Source organism: Hemicordylus capensis, chromosome 1 (genome assembly GCF_027244095.1).
Source record: "Hemicordylus capensis ecotype Gifberg chromosome 1, rHemCap1.1.pri, whole genome shotgun sequence".
Taxonomy (NCBI): Eukaryota; Metazoa; Chordata; class Lepidosauria; order Squamata; family Cordylidae; genus Hemicordylus; species Hemicordylus capensis.
The window spans coordinates 253910893-253929106 of NC_069657.1; the positions used below are offsets into that span (position 1 = coordinate 253910893).

At 39.3% G+C, this 18214-nt stretch overlaps 1 long non-coding RNA gene across 2 annotated transcripts in view; it reads left to right on the top strand.

Moving 5' to 3' along the window:
• Window positions 1–8270: 8270 nt before the first annotated feature.
• LOC128346636 (uncharacterized) overlaps window positions 8271–18214 on the top strand; it is a 32412-nt gene continuing 22468 nt past the window's right edge. The window contains exons 1-3 of one of the 2 annotated variants that reach the window (XR_008317100.1): window positions 8271–8386; window positions 11011–11057; window positions 14042–14728. This is a non-coding gene — a long non-coding RNA (uncharacterized LOC128346636). Of the gene's footprint in view, window positions 8387–11010; window positions 11058–14041; window positions 14729–18214 lie in introns of those variants that run through there. The other variant, XR_008317098.1, reaches the window with a different exon arrangement.

An 18214-nucleotide genomic window follows, 5' to 3' on the forward strand; every position in this document is an offset into this window, starting at 1 on the left:
CAAGTGAGAAAGTAAAGTATCTTCAGAGGTGAGAATTACTACAGTTGTTGCATTATATGCAATAGAAGCAGCTAAAATCAGGGGAAAATACATTCAGAGAGATTGTGGCTAGTTTTGTAATGCCTGTGATCTAATGTTATTAGACTAGTGCTATGTTTAATTATCACTGATATCATGCTAGTGACTCCTCTTAGTTTGTTTATGACCAATTAAGTATAGTGTTGTTTGATATTATGCAATTACACCTTTGGATTTATAATCTAAATGCATAATTTGCATTTACTAATAAGTTATAATTTGCTGTATTGTATAATTTCTGACTGTTTTTGTTCTAATTTTTGTTCTAATATGATGAATCTTATTTGGTCATCTTAGCCTTTTGCTTTTTATCACAGTGTACAAGGCGTTTTGCTGTATATGGGCTAAGTGTTCACAAGTACGTTGTAGTGGGCTATCCATAAACAACAAGATTGATTGATTGACTGACTGACTGATTGACTGATTTTGCACCACACATTTAACTTCCTCAAGACATTCTAAATACCTTGAGGACCACTAAGATATGGAAAGATTCAATGTGTTACGAGATTTAATATTTTGCCACTTCTCCATGACCCTGGGAAGATTTACAAAATGCAACCTGTGTTGGGAAGGCGGGCAGTGGGAAGGAAACTTAGGTGTGCTCAGACTAGTTATTACAATTACAGTGTGGGAGGATGAAATGCACTCAATGAGCACAGAAATGGATGGCAATTTAATACTGGAAATGCTTCAAGTCAACTCAGAAGCAGCCACACCTAGAATTTCTGCCTTGGGACCCAGAGCTGAAGCAGTCCCAGTACCATTCTCAGAATACAATATTAAAAATATATGACAGGAGAACTACTACTCCATGCCTCCCTTTCCTGCTTTTGGTGCCTTGAAATGTGTTCTCCATCTCTGGATTGGCAGTAGCATCAAAACCTAGCTACATCCTTCTTCATTTATTTTGTGTGACTAGATAAATTATATACCTGGTTCCCAGGTAAGTCATCTAGGACAGGGTTTCTTAACCTTGGGCCCCCCAGATTTTGTTGGACTACAACTCCCAGAATCCCCTTTGTGGATGAAGCCTGTTCTCACAAGCAGCCTGTCCCAGCCTAGGGCATCCCAGCTTGGGTTAGGCTGCTCGTGTGCAGTGCTGGATCCTGGCACTGCTCACTTGCTGATCCCTACTTTGTACCCCAACCTTTAGCCAAAGCTAAAAGCGCAAGCGCGACCTTAACCTTGGTGCTGGGGTAGTGTGTGTGCATAGAGTCAGGGGCCTAGAGCACCCAACTCTTGGGGGATTCCCCCAATGCACTGTGCTCATCATGCATGCATTGAAGGATATCTGGAGGCTGGGAAAATGAGTCAGCCTCAAACGATTCGTGCAGCATGGAGCAGCGTGGATTGTCTGGGCTCTCGGCGGTATGCCAGAGACTTGGCAAAGGATTGTCTGGGGGCGGGGGGGGGGAGGAAGGTGAAGCCCTGCCTTTCCTCACACCATGCTCCCTGCCCCAGCGGGGATTGTGTGGATAGCCTCTATGTATCACAAACATATCCAGCATGTGCCCACACAGTGAATACCACATGTTTGAAGCAAAGACATATCTGCAGACATGGTGACAAATATGCATCAGAAGACAGTAAGTGCATGTGCCATGTAAAGTATGATGCAATGCTGAGAGAGTTCCAAGGGAGGGCAGATCACATAGTAAACACTGAGCCAGGGAGCCCTTGAGAAGCCTGTGAGAAAATACAGCAAACGTGGACAAGGGACCTCAGCGCAGACAAAGAATTCTGTCCAAAGAATTCCGAGCAAAAAGACACCTTTTAAAGTAGCGATTCTCTTATATTTAGCAGGGGGAGAGCAACTGGACCTATCCAACCCCAGCACAGCATCCCTCCAGTGGCTGTTGCTGGTACTGGTCTTATGTTTCTTTTTAAATTGTGAATGTTTTGGGGACTGGATCCCATCTTCTTTATGTATTATTTATTTTTCTATGTAAACCATTTTGAGAACTTTGGCTGAAGAGCGCTATATAAATATTCCTAGTAGTAGCTGAACATTTCCTGATTAATACTTGCTTGATTGTACTGAAGAGTCACAATATCATACTTCAGGAGGCACGAACATTTACCAATGTCGTCCTAGTGCATTTTCTGACTCCCATTTTAAAACATTTCCCTAAACACCAGGAATGTTGAGGTCTGTAAACATCTGGTCTCATGATGCTTATTATCAGGGAAGGGGAAATATAGCATTTTAAAAAAAAAATCCTTTGTGATGTTTTATACGTTACTTTTCCCCATATGGAGATAAACCCCCATTTATTACCTACTGGGATGTGTATATCCAGTTTTGCTGTCCTAAGTTCCTAAGTATCAATGGGTGTTTCAGATAATCTTGATTTGTTTCAGATATGCTAATTATCTTTGATCTTTTCACCATGCTATGTTCAATCATATTTTCAGAGGAGGAGCTAATAATGCTGGGTAAAAACAGAGTTGAGGGCTCTTGAAAAACTGATCCAAGCAACAGGTAATGAACAAGCCATTTGCACATCAGAGTGCTAAATGTTTAGCATTACTTTGTTCAGCAATGCAGCCTCAGATTAGTTATATTACAGGAAAAAGGTCTTATTGGAACTTTAGGTAGTTTCCCTCCTAAGACAGAAGACAGGTCAGAGAGGGAAATGATTGACAAAATCAAAGAAACATGAAGAAGAGGAACGAGTTTCATTGTAACAAATAGAGGAAAGATCTCTGTGTACCTTATTGTAATTCATTGCTTGTTTTCAGGGCCCATAGTAAAAGTCTGGCATAATCGACAGAGGGCTTTGTTAAATTGTAAATGAGAATTACTTCAAGCACTCTGTAGAAATATGCTCTTTTCCCTTATAGTCATACATTATTTTTGCTTAGTGATAGTAGTTCACATTTCCTGGAACTATTGCATAGGGTTTCATTCTCCCCACACGCCATTACTTTAAAATCGTGGCGCTCTCTCTTTAATCAACCTTTGTATCAGCTACAAATTTGCCATATGACCTAATTTGAAAAATGTCTTGAAGTGCTGACTCAAACTGTTCGTGAATAAAGGCCAGTCATTACCGCCCTGACACTAATGTGATGCAAAATAAAATTGAGTTGCATCAGCTGAACATTAGTTTACAAAAATGTTAGTGATTGGAGCCATTTTCTCTTCATATTTTATTTATATTTCTAAGATTTATACTTTTTTTTGTTTCAAAGCGCTTGGCAAAAAATGTCCTGAGTGTGAGCACAAATAAATATTTTAATGTTGAGGTGGGATGGGGTGGATATCAAGCCAGAAATAGACATCCAAATCTGCATCATTTACCCATCAGATTCTAAGTCTATCTTGCATAAATACACAGGAATACACATTATTTTACAACTTTTATTACAATATTTATACAGAAACATATGAGAACTCTCATTCTAACAGACCATTTTACTTTGCCGTTTGGACCATATTTCACGGCTTATCTCACCCACAGTTTATAACAGAACTTACTCATAGTGCATACAACTTTTTCCAAAAAATTTTATTGCCTTGCGAAATCATACAAATTCCATATATATCCATAAAGCATTCTTCAAACTGTAACATCAAACTTAAAATGAAACATCCATCGGGATTGTATGTAGGACAGTTGTTTTGCCTTTTTTTTGCTTGCAGGAAAAAATATTTATGCAATTTCCCAATCTCTTTTAAAAAGTCTCTCCAAAAGCCTTCTACCTTTGATAGTTTCAGGAAAATGCCCCGCCCCTCTACACACACACACACACACACACACACAGCTCCTGCTTTGCATTAAATCTTCAAGAGGTCCTGATGCAAGTGTCCTCTGCCATCTAAGGTACAGCAGGTGGGCTTCTTGGTAGTGGCTCTTGAAAATATGGAATTTCCTGCTAAGGGAGGCTTGTCTGTTCTCCCTTTTTGCTCTTTTAGCCTGCCCTCCAAAGGGAAGTGGGTATGAGATCACCAGGGAGTTTTTTTATACAGGGCTTTTAAAACCCTTTAGCTTGCATCTCTTCTGGAATGGAAGGTGTGCATTCACATATCAGGCAGATTTACCCAAAAGGCCCTGTGAACTATCGGGGAAAACTTCACAAACGATTTGGGTTTTTCACTGCATGTTAGAGTGAAGCCTGATTTCTATCCGGGGTAAAGAGATCCACTTTTTGCATCTTTCCCCCTCCTTTTTAAATAACTTCGAGTTCGCAGTAAAGCCTTGCAGAAAACTCGCGGTAAATCCTGCTGTGTGAAGAACTCCCAGGCCATGACATCTAAAATACCTTTGGGAAGATCCTTTGGGTGAACTTCACAATGGCCCACGTGTTTACAGACTGATACAAACCAAATTCACAGTACTTAGAAGTGGGCGTGGATTATGCTGACAGGGCTATTTGCACCCCACCCCCCATCTGCCATCCTGAAACAAGATGGTGGCCTTTCTTTATATATCATGTGCTAACGGTTCAGTACAAATCATAGCACATAAAAGAGTACCCCAAGGCATCCTGATGAGGGTCTTTTTGTTGCAATAGTGAACAAACAAGCCCAGTTTCCAAGTCTAGTAAACAAATAATACTATTCAATGGATTTTATTTTAAAATGTTGACTTTGATGTTGAAAGAAACAAAGTTAGCTCCATATATTCTACTTAGACCTACTTGTTTTTAAGAAGGCAGGTGGGCATTTTGCTAGCTAGAATTGTAATTACTGGATTGCTTTTACTGGAGTTCTTACTGAACTGCTGTTAATTTCTTGGTTGACATTTTTATGCCGTTGATGAATGTGTTGTTTTATATTGTTGCTTCGTTGCTGTAATTGTTTTTAATGTAAACCACTTTGAGAGTTTTTGTTTAAAAAGAAGTAATATATCCATACATTCTAATGGCACATATATGTGATCTTGTCCAATGTTGCTTCTCGGGAATGGTGTACATATTTACCACAAGCCATTTTGCTTGAAGGAGCTCCCATATTAAAATTTTTCTCCTGTGTCTGAAAATTTCTGGAAGCCTCCTTCAACCTTGGAAAGGACTAAATATTTAAAAATGCATACGTAAAATGCTGTCTTGTTAATTTCAGTGGAAGAAGCAGGTTCACATAGGCTTTCAGAGGTGCTCTCTAGTCAGAGACTGGTTCTCAAATCTAGGACCTAGTTCATATTGAAGTGGCAAAGCAATATTAGGGTTGTATTGCAAATTTTGCTCCATTAAAAAAATCCCTGCACATAGAAGATTAGCATGTCAGGGACAACGCTAGGCTAGAACCTCTCCTCTGTCATGTATCATTTTCTAGGTGAGTGCACTTTCTGTCTGGAGAAACATTCAATCATATTAGATAGCCCCTACCTACAGTCTTAATCTTTCATGCACTGATAAAGTGTCTATGACTTCATTGTGAAGTGGGTAAAAAACCAGATAGACATCAACATACAGTAAGAAGACAGGTCATTAATTTAGATTTTAGAGGACCAACAAGGTTATGTCAGCAGTGGGGATACTATTAACGATGGCATAACTTTTTGTGGGTTAAGTATGAGTGCTACATAAAGTGCTTTATTGAGGTCATGCATGAGATTATGGCTTCTGAAATGTTAGAGTTAATTGAGGAAAATAGCATCGGCATTAGAAATTGGTGCCTACAATATAACTAGATACACTTGCAATAGTGAAAATACCTACAGGGAATTGACCTACAAGATCATGTGTTCTTGTATGTTTTAGGAGAGATTTCACATGTGCCACTTTCTTTTTTTGCACTTTTCTCCCACTCTGGATGTGCATGAGTAAAAGATAGAAATGCAGTTCTAAATGCAATTGTTAATGGGTGGCAATGCAGGAAGGTGGATTTACAACCACATTTCAGCCTTCATGTGGTGTTTTGTATTATCTGTGAACAGATGGGTTCTATCTGAAGTTCATTTTAAATCCTTTAGCCCATGGGTTTTCAAACCTAGGCCCCGATGTTGTTGGACTACAACTCCAATAATCCACTGCAGCTGGATGATGATCTGAGGACCCAAGTTTGAGAATCATGGCACCACTCCCACTTTCCCATAGAACTGTACACACTTGGGGATGGCTTTAATCACATAGCTTTATTTATGGGGAATTATTTCCTTGTTTGCACAAAGCACAGAACATTTAACTCAGCATGCTATTAGGATGAAAAAAGGGAATTGAATAGAAAGGATGAATCCCTTTTCTGCAAAGGGTTGTCTCTTGCTGCTGTGTAGAGGCAAGGGGAAAATGCCTTGACAGGATTATCAATGCTGATTTCTTTCACTGCCCCCCTTGTCTGCTTGCTCTCCAGTGACAGCAAGGCGTTTCCCTGACCTTGTCAATGCATTCCTCACATCTCTGTCCCACCTCTCCTCTGAAGAGCTGAGGGTATAATGAATGGTGTTGCTTCTCTTTAACTTCACATCAACCCTATTATGTAGGTTAGTCAGAAAGTGAAGCCATATCCACATTATGTACTTACAGTTTGTGTACAGTGTATGTGTGTACGTAGAGATCTGTATGCATAGGCAGATAGATATTCATTCATTGGCTCACATATCACCCAGCGAGCAACCTGCCTGTCTTAGTGATAGGCAACTTTGCTGCTTCCAAGCTCCTTTAGCCACCACCAGCATGGCTTGCAAAGGCAAACAGGCTCTGTGGCTAAGGAATGATTTCACTCCCACTGCTAACCCCTGCTAACTTGGCAAAGAGGCACCTTTTAACATGGTGATTCTCTTTATTTAGCAGGGGGAGAATAACCGGCCCTATCCACCCCAGCACAGCACCTCCAGTGACTGTTGCTGGTGTCTATCTGATGTTTCTTTTTAGATTGTGAGCCCTTTGGGGACAGGGAGCCATCTTATTTATTTGTTATTTCTCTGTGTAAACCGCCGTGAGCCATTTTTGGAAGGGCGGTATAGAAATGGAATTAATAATAATAATAATAATAATAATAATAATAATAATAATAATCAATAATACTCCCATTGGAAAGAATGAGAGTGGCAGCAGGAGTGTAAGGATGCACTCCTTCGTATCCACAGAGCCTCCCCACTTTCACAAGCCACACTGGCAGGTTTTAAAGGGGCTCAGAAGCAGCGAACCCACCCGTTGCTTAGACAGGCAGGGGGCTTGCTGCCTGGTATGTGAGCCACTATGTTGAACACATGCACAGTAGTAGACTTCCTTTGTGTACCCTGCCTTGGAGGGAGCCTGCGTCCAGGTTCACTTTTTAAATGAACACATGTACAGTCATTCACACCAGAACACGTACATGCGTATATATACCTCTGTACGCTTTATACAATGTAATGTCTGAATAGGGCTAGAGGATCTGGTCCAAATTAGGATCTGAACTTCATTCCTCTCAGTCCTAGCTCAGCACTCACTATATAATTTCTGTTGTGGGTCACAACAGGGGGAATGCTGAAATAAATGGCAGTCAGGTGAGCTGGGAGGATACCCGTGGGATTGCATCTGAGCAGTATCTATTGCACCCCCAGGCCCCAATAAAGACAAGACACGTATAGCTGAATGAACTTGGCCACTTTTATTAATTTAGATAACACAAATCCTGCAGCGAGGCATGACAAGTCAGAGTGCGGTTACCCCAAGTAAGGGTCTGTCTCATAAAGAGACCCGACCAACCCCAGGTGACAGACTGGATGATAGTTCCACCCGGACGGAACTCGAACTCATAACAGCTATGGGGTGATACCCCACTGAGGGGAGGTCAGGCAGCCCCACCCACCCAGGTTGCAAAACTCTGAGTGCTGGGTGCCAGCCTGCCTCCAAGTAGGGGCGGACCCCAGCCCAAGGCCTGCAAAACCTTCAAGTGCTGTTCCTCAGCTTGCCTACTCGCCTTAAAGAGTCCTCCAGTCAAACACCGATTGATACACTTAAACTAAACCGCACTCATCGGCAAGTGACCAGTCAAAAGATGACAACCCTAAATTAGTTTCAGTGAGAAGTAGGCGGAAAAAGGCCACACCAAGGCCAATCAGGTGTGACCCAAAAAATTCCTACTTGGGACGGAAGGCTGCTCAGTCCAAGCAACTGAGAAGGAGCTCTATGGAGCCGTCGTCTTAAACTGCTGCTCCTAGCACCTGATTGGCTGGCCCAGGTCATGTGACCAACTCCAACATGGCGGACTCCTTGCTTACCTCAAAGGGGCCGAGTGCACACACCCACCCCCACAGTCGCATGAGATAGGCAGGGAGCGGCATTGCACATGGTGTAGGCAAGGTTGGGGTGCCTCCTGTTGGTTTATGTTCTGTGAAGATATTTAAATCAGAAATAGCATAATTTGTGAATGGTGGTAAGCATTAACAGAATTAAGAAAATATATTCCCAAATTGTTAACTGAAGTACTTTAAAATGCATGTGTGAGATTTGGGCCTTCTTGTTAGTGGCAGATGTAAAAAGAAGGCTAATGATCTGTGTTCTGCTTGTTTGTTTGTTTAAAAAAACTTGCTATTCTGTTGCATTCCTCCCTTTCCCCCCAAATATGCATTTGAAATAAGTGCAAAACACATGTGTATATTTTATGCAGCAAATACTCTCAACCATCATTTTCAGATAAAATGAAATTGTTGTCACTCTGGAGACTACATCAAAGTACATTTTGATCACTGCAGATGATATGCAACCTTTTCTTTTCAATGGCATCCATAAAGTTCCCCATAATTTTATAGATACAGTCTTTATTATTATGTGTTGAACTGCACTTTCTGTAGCCTCGTTCTAGGGTCTAAATATAGTTCTTCCCTAGATGTAGCATAAGAGAGCAGACAGTCATTACTACTGGGTGTCTTTACCCTTATGTTTTCCCAAAATGGCCAAAGATCAGCTAAGCCTTTTAAAATGGTTGATTTACCTCCCACCCTCCACTTCCCGTGCCCTGCTCTTGGACAATGGCTGATGATCTGCAAGCTTGTTGAAAAAGTCTGAGACAAATACTAAATATAATCAATATATTAAAAAATAAGAGGGGAAATGCAATGAAAATTTATGACCTTAACATTCCTTCAGGGTCAAGCCATTTATCAAATTCTCTCACTCTGGTTTCAATTACACAGCTTTTGTGGAAGGAACTTATTTTAGCAGGTTCATTTGCCTCAGTAGGGAATACAGGACTTTGGCCTAATGCTTCACCTTTAGTGCAGGCCATTTGAGCCTTAGAACAAATACCAATCATCACTCTTTGGGAGGAAAAAAAAAAATCTGCATCAGAGTGGCCTATTGGAATGGGATTTCTGTCAAGGTAAACGGTTGTCGGCAATGACTGTGGTAGAGTGGGTGATAAATCCCATTTTATTGCTGAAAAATTCCAGCCTCTCTCCATGCCTGACAGCTCCCCACATTCTCATACACATTTGGGCAATTTCTGCACTATGTCCATCTGGTTCTTATTACCTCTCAACCTGTCTGTGTCTGATCCAGAAAAAAAGTGCAGGTCAAAAACAGGGAAAAGCAACCAACATGATGGACAAGAAAGAGAGACAGAGAGAAATAAGCAGGGAGGCTCTTAACTTTATCATGCTATTACTTAGTGCCTATACCATCAGATCCTTGTGATCACTGGCATAGGTTTGAACAGACTAACTAAATCAGCACTTTAAGGAATTTGGTGGGGGGGATGTCTATGTGAACTGGGCTGCACAGATAATAGTAGGCCGCAGCAGTTTCTGCTATTACATATGATAGCATTTGTCTGTCTGTGGCAATCACAGGAATCACTGCTGGCCGCTGCTTGCTGTATCTACATACAAATCAGTTTATACCAATATTTCTCTATGTAGTACAGAGATGGCCCTGCTTGCATGTGTGAACAAGTTTCTAGTGTTCCTATTATAAGGATGTTTTTAAAAGGAATTTTCAGATGCATATTTTTGAGCTTAAGGCTGTATGATGTTAAGATTGCATGAGCTATATCTTTTATGTCCATCCAGATATCATTATCTATTGCAGATGCTGAATAATTCAAAACCAAATGGTTCCAATATGAAATACATAAATGTGCATGTAAATGTCTCTTGAATCCAATGTTATTTACTTACACCCAAAGCTCCAAGCCATAGCCCTGTTCCCTTTGCAGTAGGGGTAAGCAATCTGCAGACCAAGAACTTGAATCTGGCCCAAGGCCTTTCTCCCAACCATATAGCCCAACATTTACACTAGATGGTGGGAAAAGGCCACCCTGGCCTGTGGGCCAAACATTACCTACTCCAGCTCTCATTAACTCATTAAAGGAATTGCTAGAGTAATTTGTGGATTGTGCCTAAAGTTGTAGTCCTATGCAAGCTCCGTTAGAAAGCACCTTCCTCTGCAATGAATCAAGTTTGCTTCTGCACTGATGTTATTTAGGAATGTAATATTAATGTTTTTAGAAGAGGGGCTGCTATTTCAAAAATAGGTGCTGAAAACAAATAAGTACTATCAACATTATTTTTAACCATTGATCAGGATGTTGAATGTGAGATAATGAAAACTAAATGCATACAAGAATAGCTCTGTCAGATGAAACAGAAATAGTGTATGTAAAAATTATGAAACATCTTCATAAGTCTTTCCACCTAAATGAAAGGTGTACTACATCGTGGAACATTTTCTCAAGCATTTTCATACTATAGCAGAAGATCTAGGGTCCATTTGGTCAAAAGCCACTCCTTTTATAGAATTCAACTGAGCTTCCTAATTCATATCTGCCCATTAGATACGTTTGAAAATAATTCTGCTAATATCCATTGACTCATTTGAGTCAAATAAGTTCTTTCCAGATGCTTTTAGGCAATGGTTTCTTTCTCTTGTCTGCTTTTGTTTATGTAGCTATAAAAAGAATAGTTTCTACAACATTTAAATTCTGACACTCTCAAATTACAAGAAATATAGAGAGTGAGAATTACAAACCTCTCCTTAATTCACACCTTTCTTCTGTTTCAGAAGTCTTTGTGGTAATCTTCTGTACAATGTGTAGTACAACACACAGGGTAAGTGTGATGGAATTTGTTCATGTCTTGATACCTATATGGGAATGCATAGACCCAACTACCGATAAGTATTTCCATAGAGCAGGTGATTATTAGGAACTTGTGACATCTAGGCTGGGTTCCTTGAACTCAAGAAGGGGTTTTGGGGTTTTTATATCAGAAGTTGCCTTTTATTTATCAGTTGTACATTATTGCTTGACGGTAAAAATTATTTTTTAATTTGTTCTGATGCAATTTTTTAAAATTATATCCAGCTTTTGTCCTGTATATACAGAAGTCAAGTTGCAGAGAGCACCAAAAGCACACAAAGTGAGCCCTGATTCAGTTTCTGCCTACTGAGTATTCTTGGAGGCTTTTTCATTCAGATAAAGTCATGTTGTGCCATATCATGCAGTGGCACTCTTACCCCTGGATTTTGGGGCCAAAGTCCAGGGCCTCCACATCTCCTGGGGGCCATCAAATCCTCTTTAGTCTGTCCTGGGTGGTGTGGTCACTGCTGGCCCGCACCGTGACAGGTGGCCAAGTGTGATTGTGACCTGTGCCCAGTGTTTTAGAGATGGGGAGAGTGGGGAAAGAAATATGTGGAATGGCAATATGTTAAGTTGTGTGTTGAAATGTTTCTGCTAATGCTTATTTGCATAAATATACCCATTTTATATTCTTACATTCTTGTGAGCAGTTGCTGTTTGTGTCTTCAAGAACCCATGTGTTAAAAATACTAGGGGTCTGTGTGTAGGGGGATGAAGTTTAACTCGCAGCGGGGGCTCAAGCTGGGTGGTGGGCTCCGAAGAAGGACTTTAGGTCCAGGCTCCAAAATTAGCTAGGTGTACTTCTGATATCATGCCAAGCATTGGTCTGCCAAGAACATAAAGGACTGGAATTTGAGTATCTAGCAGTCTTGATTTTCTGTGCCCAGACTTAGAGTGCTTAGTGGCTCCAGATGCTTGTCCAACTGCTGGGTTGTGGTTCATGTAAAAGGTAAGGTAGTGCTAGGATCTCATTGCTGAAGGCTGACGGGGTTGGGATGTCCTCTCATTTATTCAAATGAAAAAAAAAGCTCCAAGTATACTCAGTAACCCCTTCTTGAGTTCAAGGAACCCAGCCTAGATGCCACAGGTTCCTGATAATCACGGGCTGTGTTGGTTGTACCCTGCACCGCCAATAGTCTCTACAGTGTGTAAAGGATGACTCTTCACTCTCCAGTTGTCCATCAGTGATGAGGGCCTAGCAGTGCTTTCCTAACAGTTACACACTCTGCTCTCCCCCATGTACTCAGCACTGGGTTGTGCACTCCATGTTTTTCTAAGACCAAGAATGTATTGGTTTTTGGTTGGGTGTTTTTTGTTTTTTTTTAAATTAAAAATAAATCTTGTAGCACTGTTAGAATTAAAGAACAATCTTTCAGGAATGATTCCAGTCAGACATGTTTTGAAAATATGTTTTGAAATGTCATTACACATGGGGCTTCAGATTGGTGGCTAAAATGTCCCCACAAAATTGTGGAAGTTACAACAAAATTATTTGGAAAGACTCTAATTCAGACGATGCAGTTCCTTGTGATCATGTTAAACAAAAAAGCTGGTGAGACCACTCATCCTCAAAGCATATGCTTAAATTACAAGATGGCTTAAGATGCACACAAGAAATCAGTTTGAATACTCTGTGTGTGTGTATACAATCAAACAAACAAACAAGGCCTGCCTCAGGAAATACCAAGTTGTTAGGCATAAAAAAAATCAGCAACAGAATGGTTAATACCAAGTAGCGTCGCCAGAGAAGAGCCTATTGGCTAACCCTAAAGGATGCCCTGCAATTGTTGTTAAACTCATCGGATGAAGATAACCTTCTCTGCAAGCCTTGAGGTTTGTCTGACTAGCAGCAGAAACATAGTATATCTGTAACACACATTGCTAGAAAGGAATGCATCATATAAAGAAAGAATCAAGAGATCAAGCAGCTCAAAAAAACACTGAAAATGAAAAGATGAAAACCTCCAGTGTGTAACTGATTAATGCATTGTCAGTAATGTAAAAGTCTTATATACCTGTGCTTTGTTTATATCATTCCTTATTTGTACCTTCCTTTTCTCTTCTTCGGATTACATTTTAAATCAAAATATTCTCTGTGATTGCCTGTTACGCAGCATTAGGGTAAGTCCCATTTTCCCCCCACAACTTTAAATTATATCTATAGCTTTATCTATATATACCGTAATAAAACTGTGTCAATAGGGACTTCCTAAATTTCATATTTAATTAGATACATGAGATAATCTTTTAAAGCCAAAGAGAAATTTGTTTCAGCAAAGGAGCTTGTGACATTGTACATATGCAAACAGGAGTGCTGTCAAGAAAGCTAACCCTGGAATGCATATGACACATCTCCAGACTCAAACAAATTATCCCTAGCATTTAAAACACCAAAACCAAAATCTGTTTGGAAAACTATTTGATATTTTAGTTGGCTTTATTATTATTTTTAAAATGAGACCTCCTTTGAAAAATGACACAAAGTAAATAGTTTCACAAAGCAACAACCTAATCAATCTCACAAGCAGAATATAAATCAAGGATTTCATTAACTGCTGGTAGCCAGTTTAAATTGTACTCTTGTCCATAATGTCTATCTATCTATGTATGTCCGAATTATATTAAAAACCTTTAAATGGCTTTGTAATACCAGCTACATCTAGCTATTATAATAATTAATGATAGTGTTTTATAAATCAATATATATATTCTTGATAAATTCATATCCAGTTAATGGTGTAATTTAAATAAAAAATTAATGTAATAAAGGACATACAGGAATAGGCAGAAAATCTTTAAAGGTTAAGAGGCAAATTTGTCTAAATTCCTCCCCCCACCCATTTTTAAGCCTGAGTTTGGCAGTGGGGGCATGGTGTCCACTGAAATCCAAGCATTCACCTAAACGAGTAAACCTTATCTTTTTGTTTTTCATTTTGCTTTTCATATTGTTTCTAGTTATGGAAGCCTATGGCTTCAGAAGGTCGCACTTCTGCAGAAGATTTTGTTAACAACATATCAGAAATCAGAGTCAGAGCAGGTGTTCTCATCATGGATTTAGTAAAGAAAAAAAGTATGTGTATCTATATACTGTATGAACTTTTTATTCCAGATTTGGGTTGTTGTATGTTCTTTCTCGTACGTATGCTCTGAAACGCCATAAATACAGTATGTAAATCTAGTTGCAGAAGCATAAATGTATTGCAATGATTGTGTAAATCCTCAAGAATGTTTTCAAGCAACAGAAATATGTTCCTTATCTGCTGTCCTAAGTACAGTTAATCCAGTTTATTCAAAAAAATACGGGGGCGGGGGGGACACTTGGGAGTGAGCTAAAAGGGGAAAAAACAAAACTTTGACATCATTCCCTGCTCTCCCTGCTATGCTGCATGTTCATACTAAACTACATCAAGTTTTTTTATGAGTTATTTTATGGTTTACAGTATATTTATAATTTGTACCAAAAATGTATCCTAAAGAATAACACAAGATTATACACACATACACACTCACTTCATACTGCGCATGATCACTCTTGTAATCTTAAACGTTTAATCATAATAGTTTCTTGTTTATGTATTGATCATTAGGTAACAAATATTTTATTAAATTATGTAAAAATAAAAAATTAGACATGGCCGTCAATGATGACATGGTGCAGAAATGTTATTTGAATCTGGTAAGATTTATTTCTGACATCTTTCTTAACATCGCATTGCCTTATTTAGAACAGCAAAACTGATTTGCCTAGTCTCCCCCGACAATAATGGATGTTTTGAAAATCTTACATGGAAAGAAAAAGGAAAGAATTTGCCATCATTCACTTTGTAATGCACATTCACAAGCAGTTGTTTTAGAAAGTTTAAATTTAAATTACCATGTGCATCTATGGAGTTTAGCTCTTGGCTGGGCCAACTTATGGAAGGTGGGATAGAAGGAAAGGAAAGATGGCAGGGCTAGAAAAGAGAGAAGGAAAAATTCCAGTTATATATACACATATCAAACTGAATTTGAATAATGTAATACATTTAAACTGCATTGTGTTTTTAGACAAACTAAGCCACACATTCCTAAGAAACCTAATTTAATGGGAGAAGACATCAGATGGTGTGCATCAAGTGATTCACTAAATTATATGAAGGTTTTAAAAGTGTGTGTGTTGCTCTCAAGAGATAAAAAACAGAATCATGTTTGTAAAAAACTATCACCCTTCAGCTATCTGAGTCTTAAGTAGAGCTTCAGCCATTCCTAATGGTATCACTGCATTCTACCAGTAAAGCAGTCATATTCTGAACTGAAAGCAAACAAGAAGCAAAAAATACAAGCAAAAAGGAATTTACAAAAATACACTGTTTGACCAGAAATGGAAGATTTCTCATTTTAGAAAACACTTAATATCACACTAGTTTCCCACTTATTTGAAGGATTCTGAACATAGCTTAAAACTCTGGGCTTAACTTCATGGAAAGATCAAAGTACTTGGTCATTTTGTTAAAATTACTTTCTTGCTCAGTGTGTCTGTCAGGCAGCCTGATCCACAATCCAGTTAATACTCGGATTTAGGCGGATTTAGTCCTATTATCTTCAATGGGACTCTCACGAAAATCCCATAGACAGTTAATTGGCATGTATAAAACACTTACTTTTGGAGTAGTCCCTTTTGACTTCAATGGGATTATTCTAGACTAGGCAGTTTAAGACTTCACTTATCGACAGGCTAAATCCATGTAGGAAAGTTTAACTGGGTCGGGAATCAGCCATTTTGCTTCTCTGTTTCATCCCTGCTTGAGCCAAGTGAAGTAGGTTGGCACCACACCCAAGAGTTCTCGGATAATTCAAACTTAATTACTTACAGAAGAAAGAGCATCCATGTAAACAAGTGCATGACTCAGCTGTGTACAGTTGGCTCTCATCTCCAGATATTTCTATCCACAAAACCACATTATTAAAGCCAATAAAATTATGCAACAGTGACTTGTGGAGAGGTTTTCCTCATCAAATCATGACAAGTTTAAGGAGTGCACAGCACTCAAGGCAAAGCTGAAGGTGCTCAGTGTACTCAGTGATTTGGCTGTCTGATGAAGACCAGGATGCAGGTAATTATTGCTATCACAAGAGGATGGGTAAAAGGAGAAATCAGCCAGTGCACCCTCATTGCTTCAATAGGACCAAAAGGAATGCTTAATAAGGATATCCAGTTTTGGACATCCTAATTGTATGATCAGTTTTGGCAGCCATAAGCTGAGAGGTGTGTTGGAGAAATTGGAAAGCATTTTTCAGCAATGGCACAATTCTATTGGCTAAAAACATCTGACAGGTTTGAACATTCTGTCCAGCCCACACTGTCCAAACCCACTGGGTCAGGCCACTACCTTCAGGGACAGAACTGAGAGAATCTGAAGTCTTCACTACACAACAAAGCAGCTTTGCTTCTTCAGGAATCTTGTGATTACCAATTCTCTGTGAGAGAAAACAGTCTTTGCTTATTAAGATGCTGAAGCTTTTTCTCTAGAGGAAATACTAATTTCTGTGCAACAACCACATTATCTTGTAAGAATCCTGGCTGCTCAGGCACACATCATGATTTAAAGAGGCAGGAGGCTGAGCATTATTGGTATTTCAGTGTTAAAAGCGGCTATCTGTTTTTGACTGAGGTACAAAAAAACAGTGAGTGGGGTGGGGAGAAAATACCACAAACAACAACATGCAGAAACAACAACAGCAGTCAGCTAATTCAAAAGAACCACAATTTCTTGGTTATCATTATTGAGGTCAGTGTAACCGATTGTGGGTGGGCGTGCTTTTTGATAATATTTCTCACTTAGCAGACAGCAAGTTCTTGAAGCCTCCTGTGGCTTGCAGTGGACTCAGGTAGCTGCGAAAAGAAATTTATTGCAATTTTACAACCCTCATATAAAGCTGGAGCGTGGGGGGGGGGGAGGAGAGAGTTGGAATCTAAACAAAGGATGTGTAAGCAATTTCATTTATTTTGATAAACCTCCCTCCTGCTCCAGAGCATTTTGCTGTCTTTGTCAAAGTGAATGACAACAATTTGGCCAACTCTCTCTAAGCCACACTCAGCAGTGACAGGCAAATTATCAGAGGCCCTGCACTCCTTATTATCAGAGGAGAAGTCATCAGGAGGACGCGTGGAGGATCGCTCTCCCCTGTCACTATTTGTCAGTGGGACAAGGGCCACTGCTATGGGTAGCTGACAGGTAATTTCAACAATAACAATTACTCCTATTACTGGTGTCATAAACAATTCGCCCAAGGCATGACAATAGCAAAGCTTTATAATTCAATGCCATATAAATAAATGCCAGCAGGTAACAAGTAATTTAGCTCCAATCAGGCTTTGGCCCTGGCATTAATATTGTTATTGCACGAAAATGGAAAATTGAAAAAATTTTCAGTATGTTAATGAATTAAGAAAGGGTTCAAGAGCTAGAGAACAGAAGCTTAAAAATAATTACTTCAGATCCAGCTAGTATGTTGCAATACATTTCATTTACCGTTTCATATGATGACATCAAAACCGTGATTTAGCACACACATGTTTTGAGGCTATAGAAAATAGGAATTCCACTGTATGACTTGCATCACTGAAGTACATATTTTAGAATGGCATTAAGCATCAATGCATGTGTACTTTCCTAATGGCTTATTGCAAGCAAAAGCTAAGAAACTGGTTGTATTATGATAAACTATATGGCAGACTGATTTACAACCCAATTGAGTACTTAGATTTACATAGGTTTTTGCCCAGTTAAGTTCAGTGGGACAATAGTGTCTGAAATATAAATAATTTAGCCTAATCCACAACCCTGGAAAGCTGAACAATGTGTATTTAAAAATTCAGAATGAGTATTTTTTCATTTGAGTTCAAATTTGATGAGCAACTGAAATTTGTATTTACTACCAAGTGTCACAATAAAATACTGTTTTATCTTCTTGTTTCCTGCCTCTTTTTGTAACCAGACCACAAGCTTTACCAAAATGGAAATGCTGACATTAAAAATAAAGCACAAACAGTCTAGTTACTTGATCAGACCAATTTGCAATTTTATTCTTTGTCCACTAAGGCAATGTGGCATCAATTTGACAGGAGTAAAAGAATTTGAAAATCTC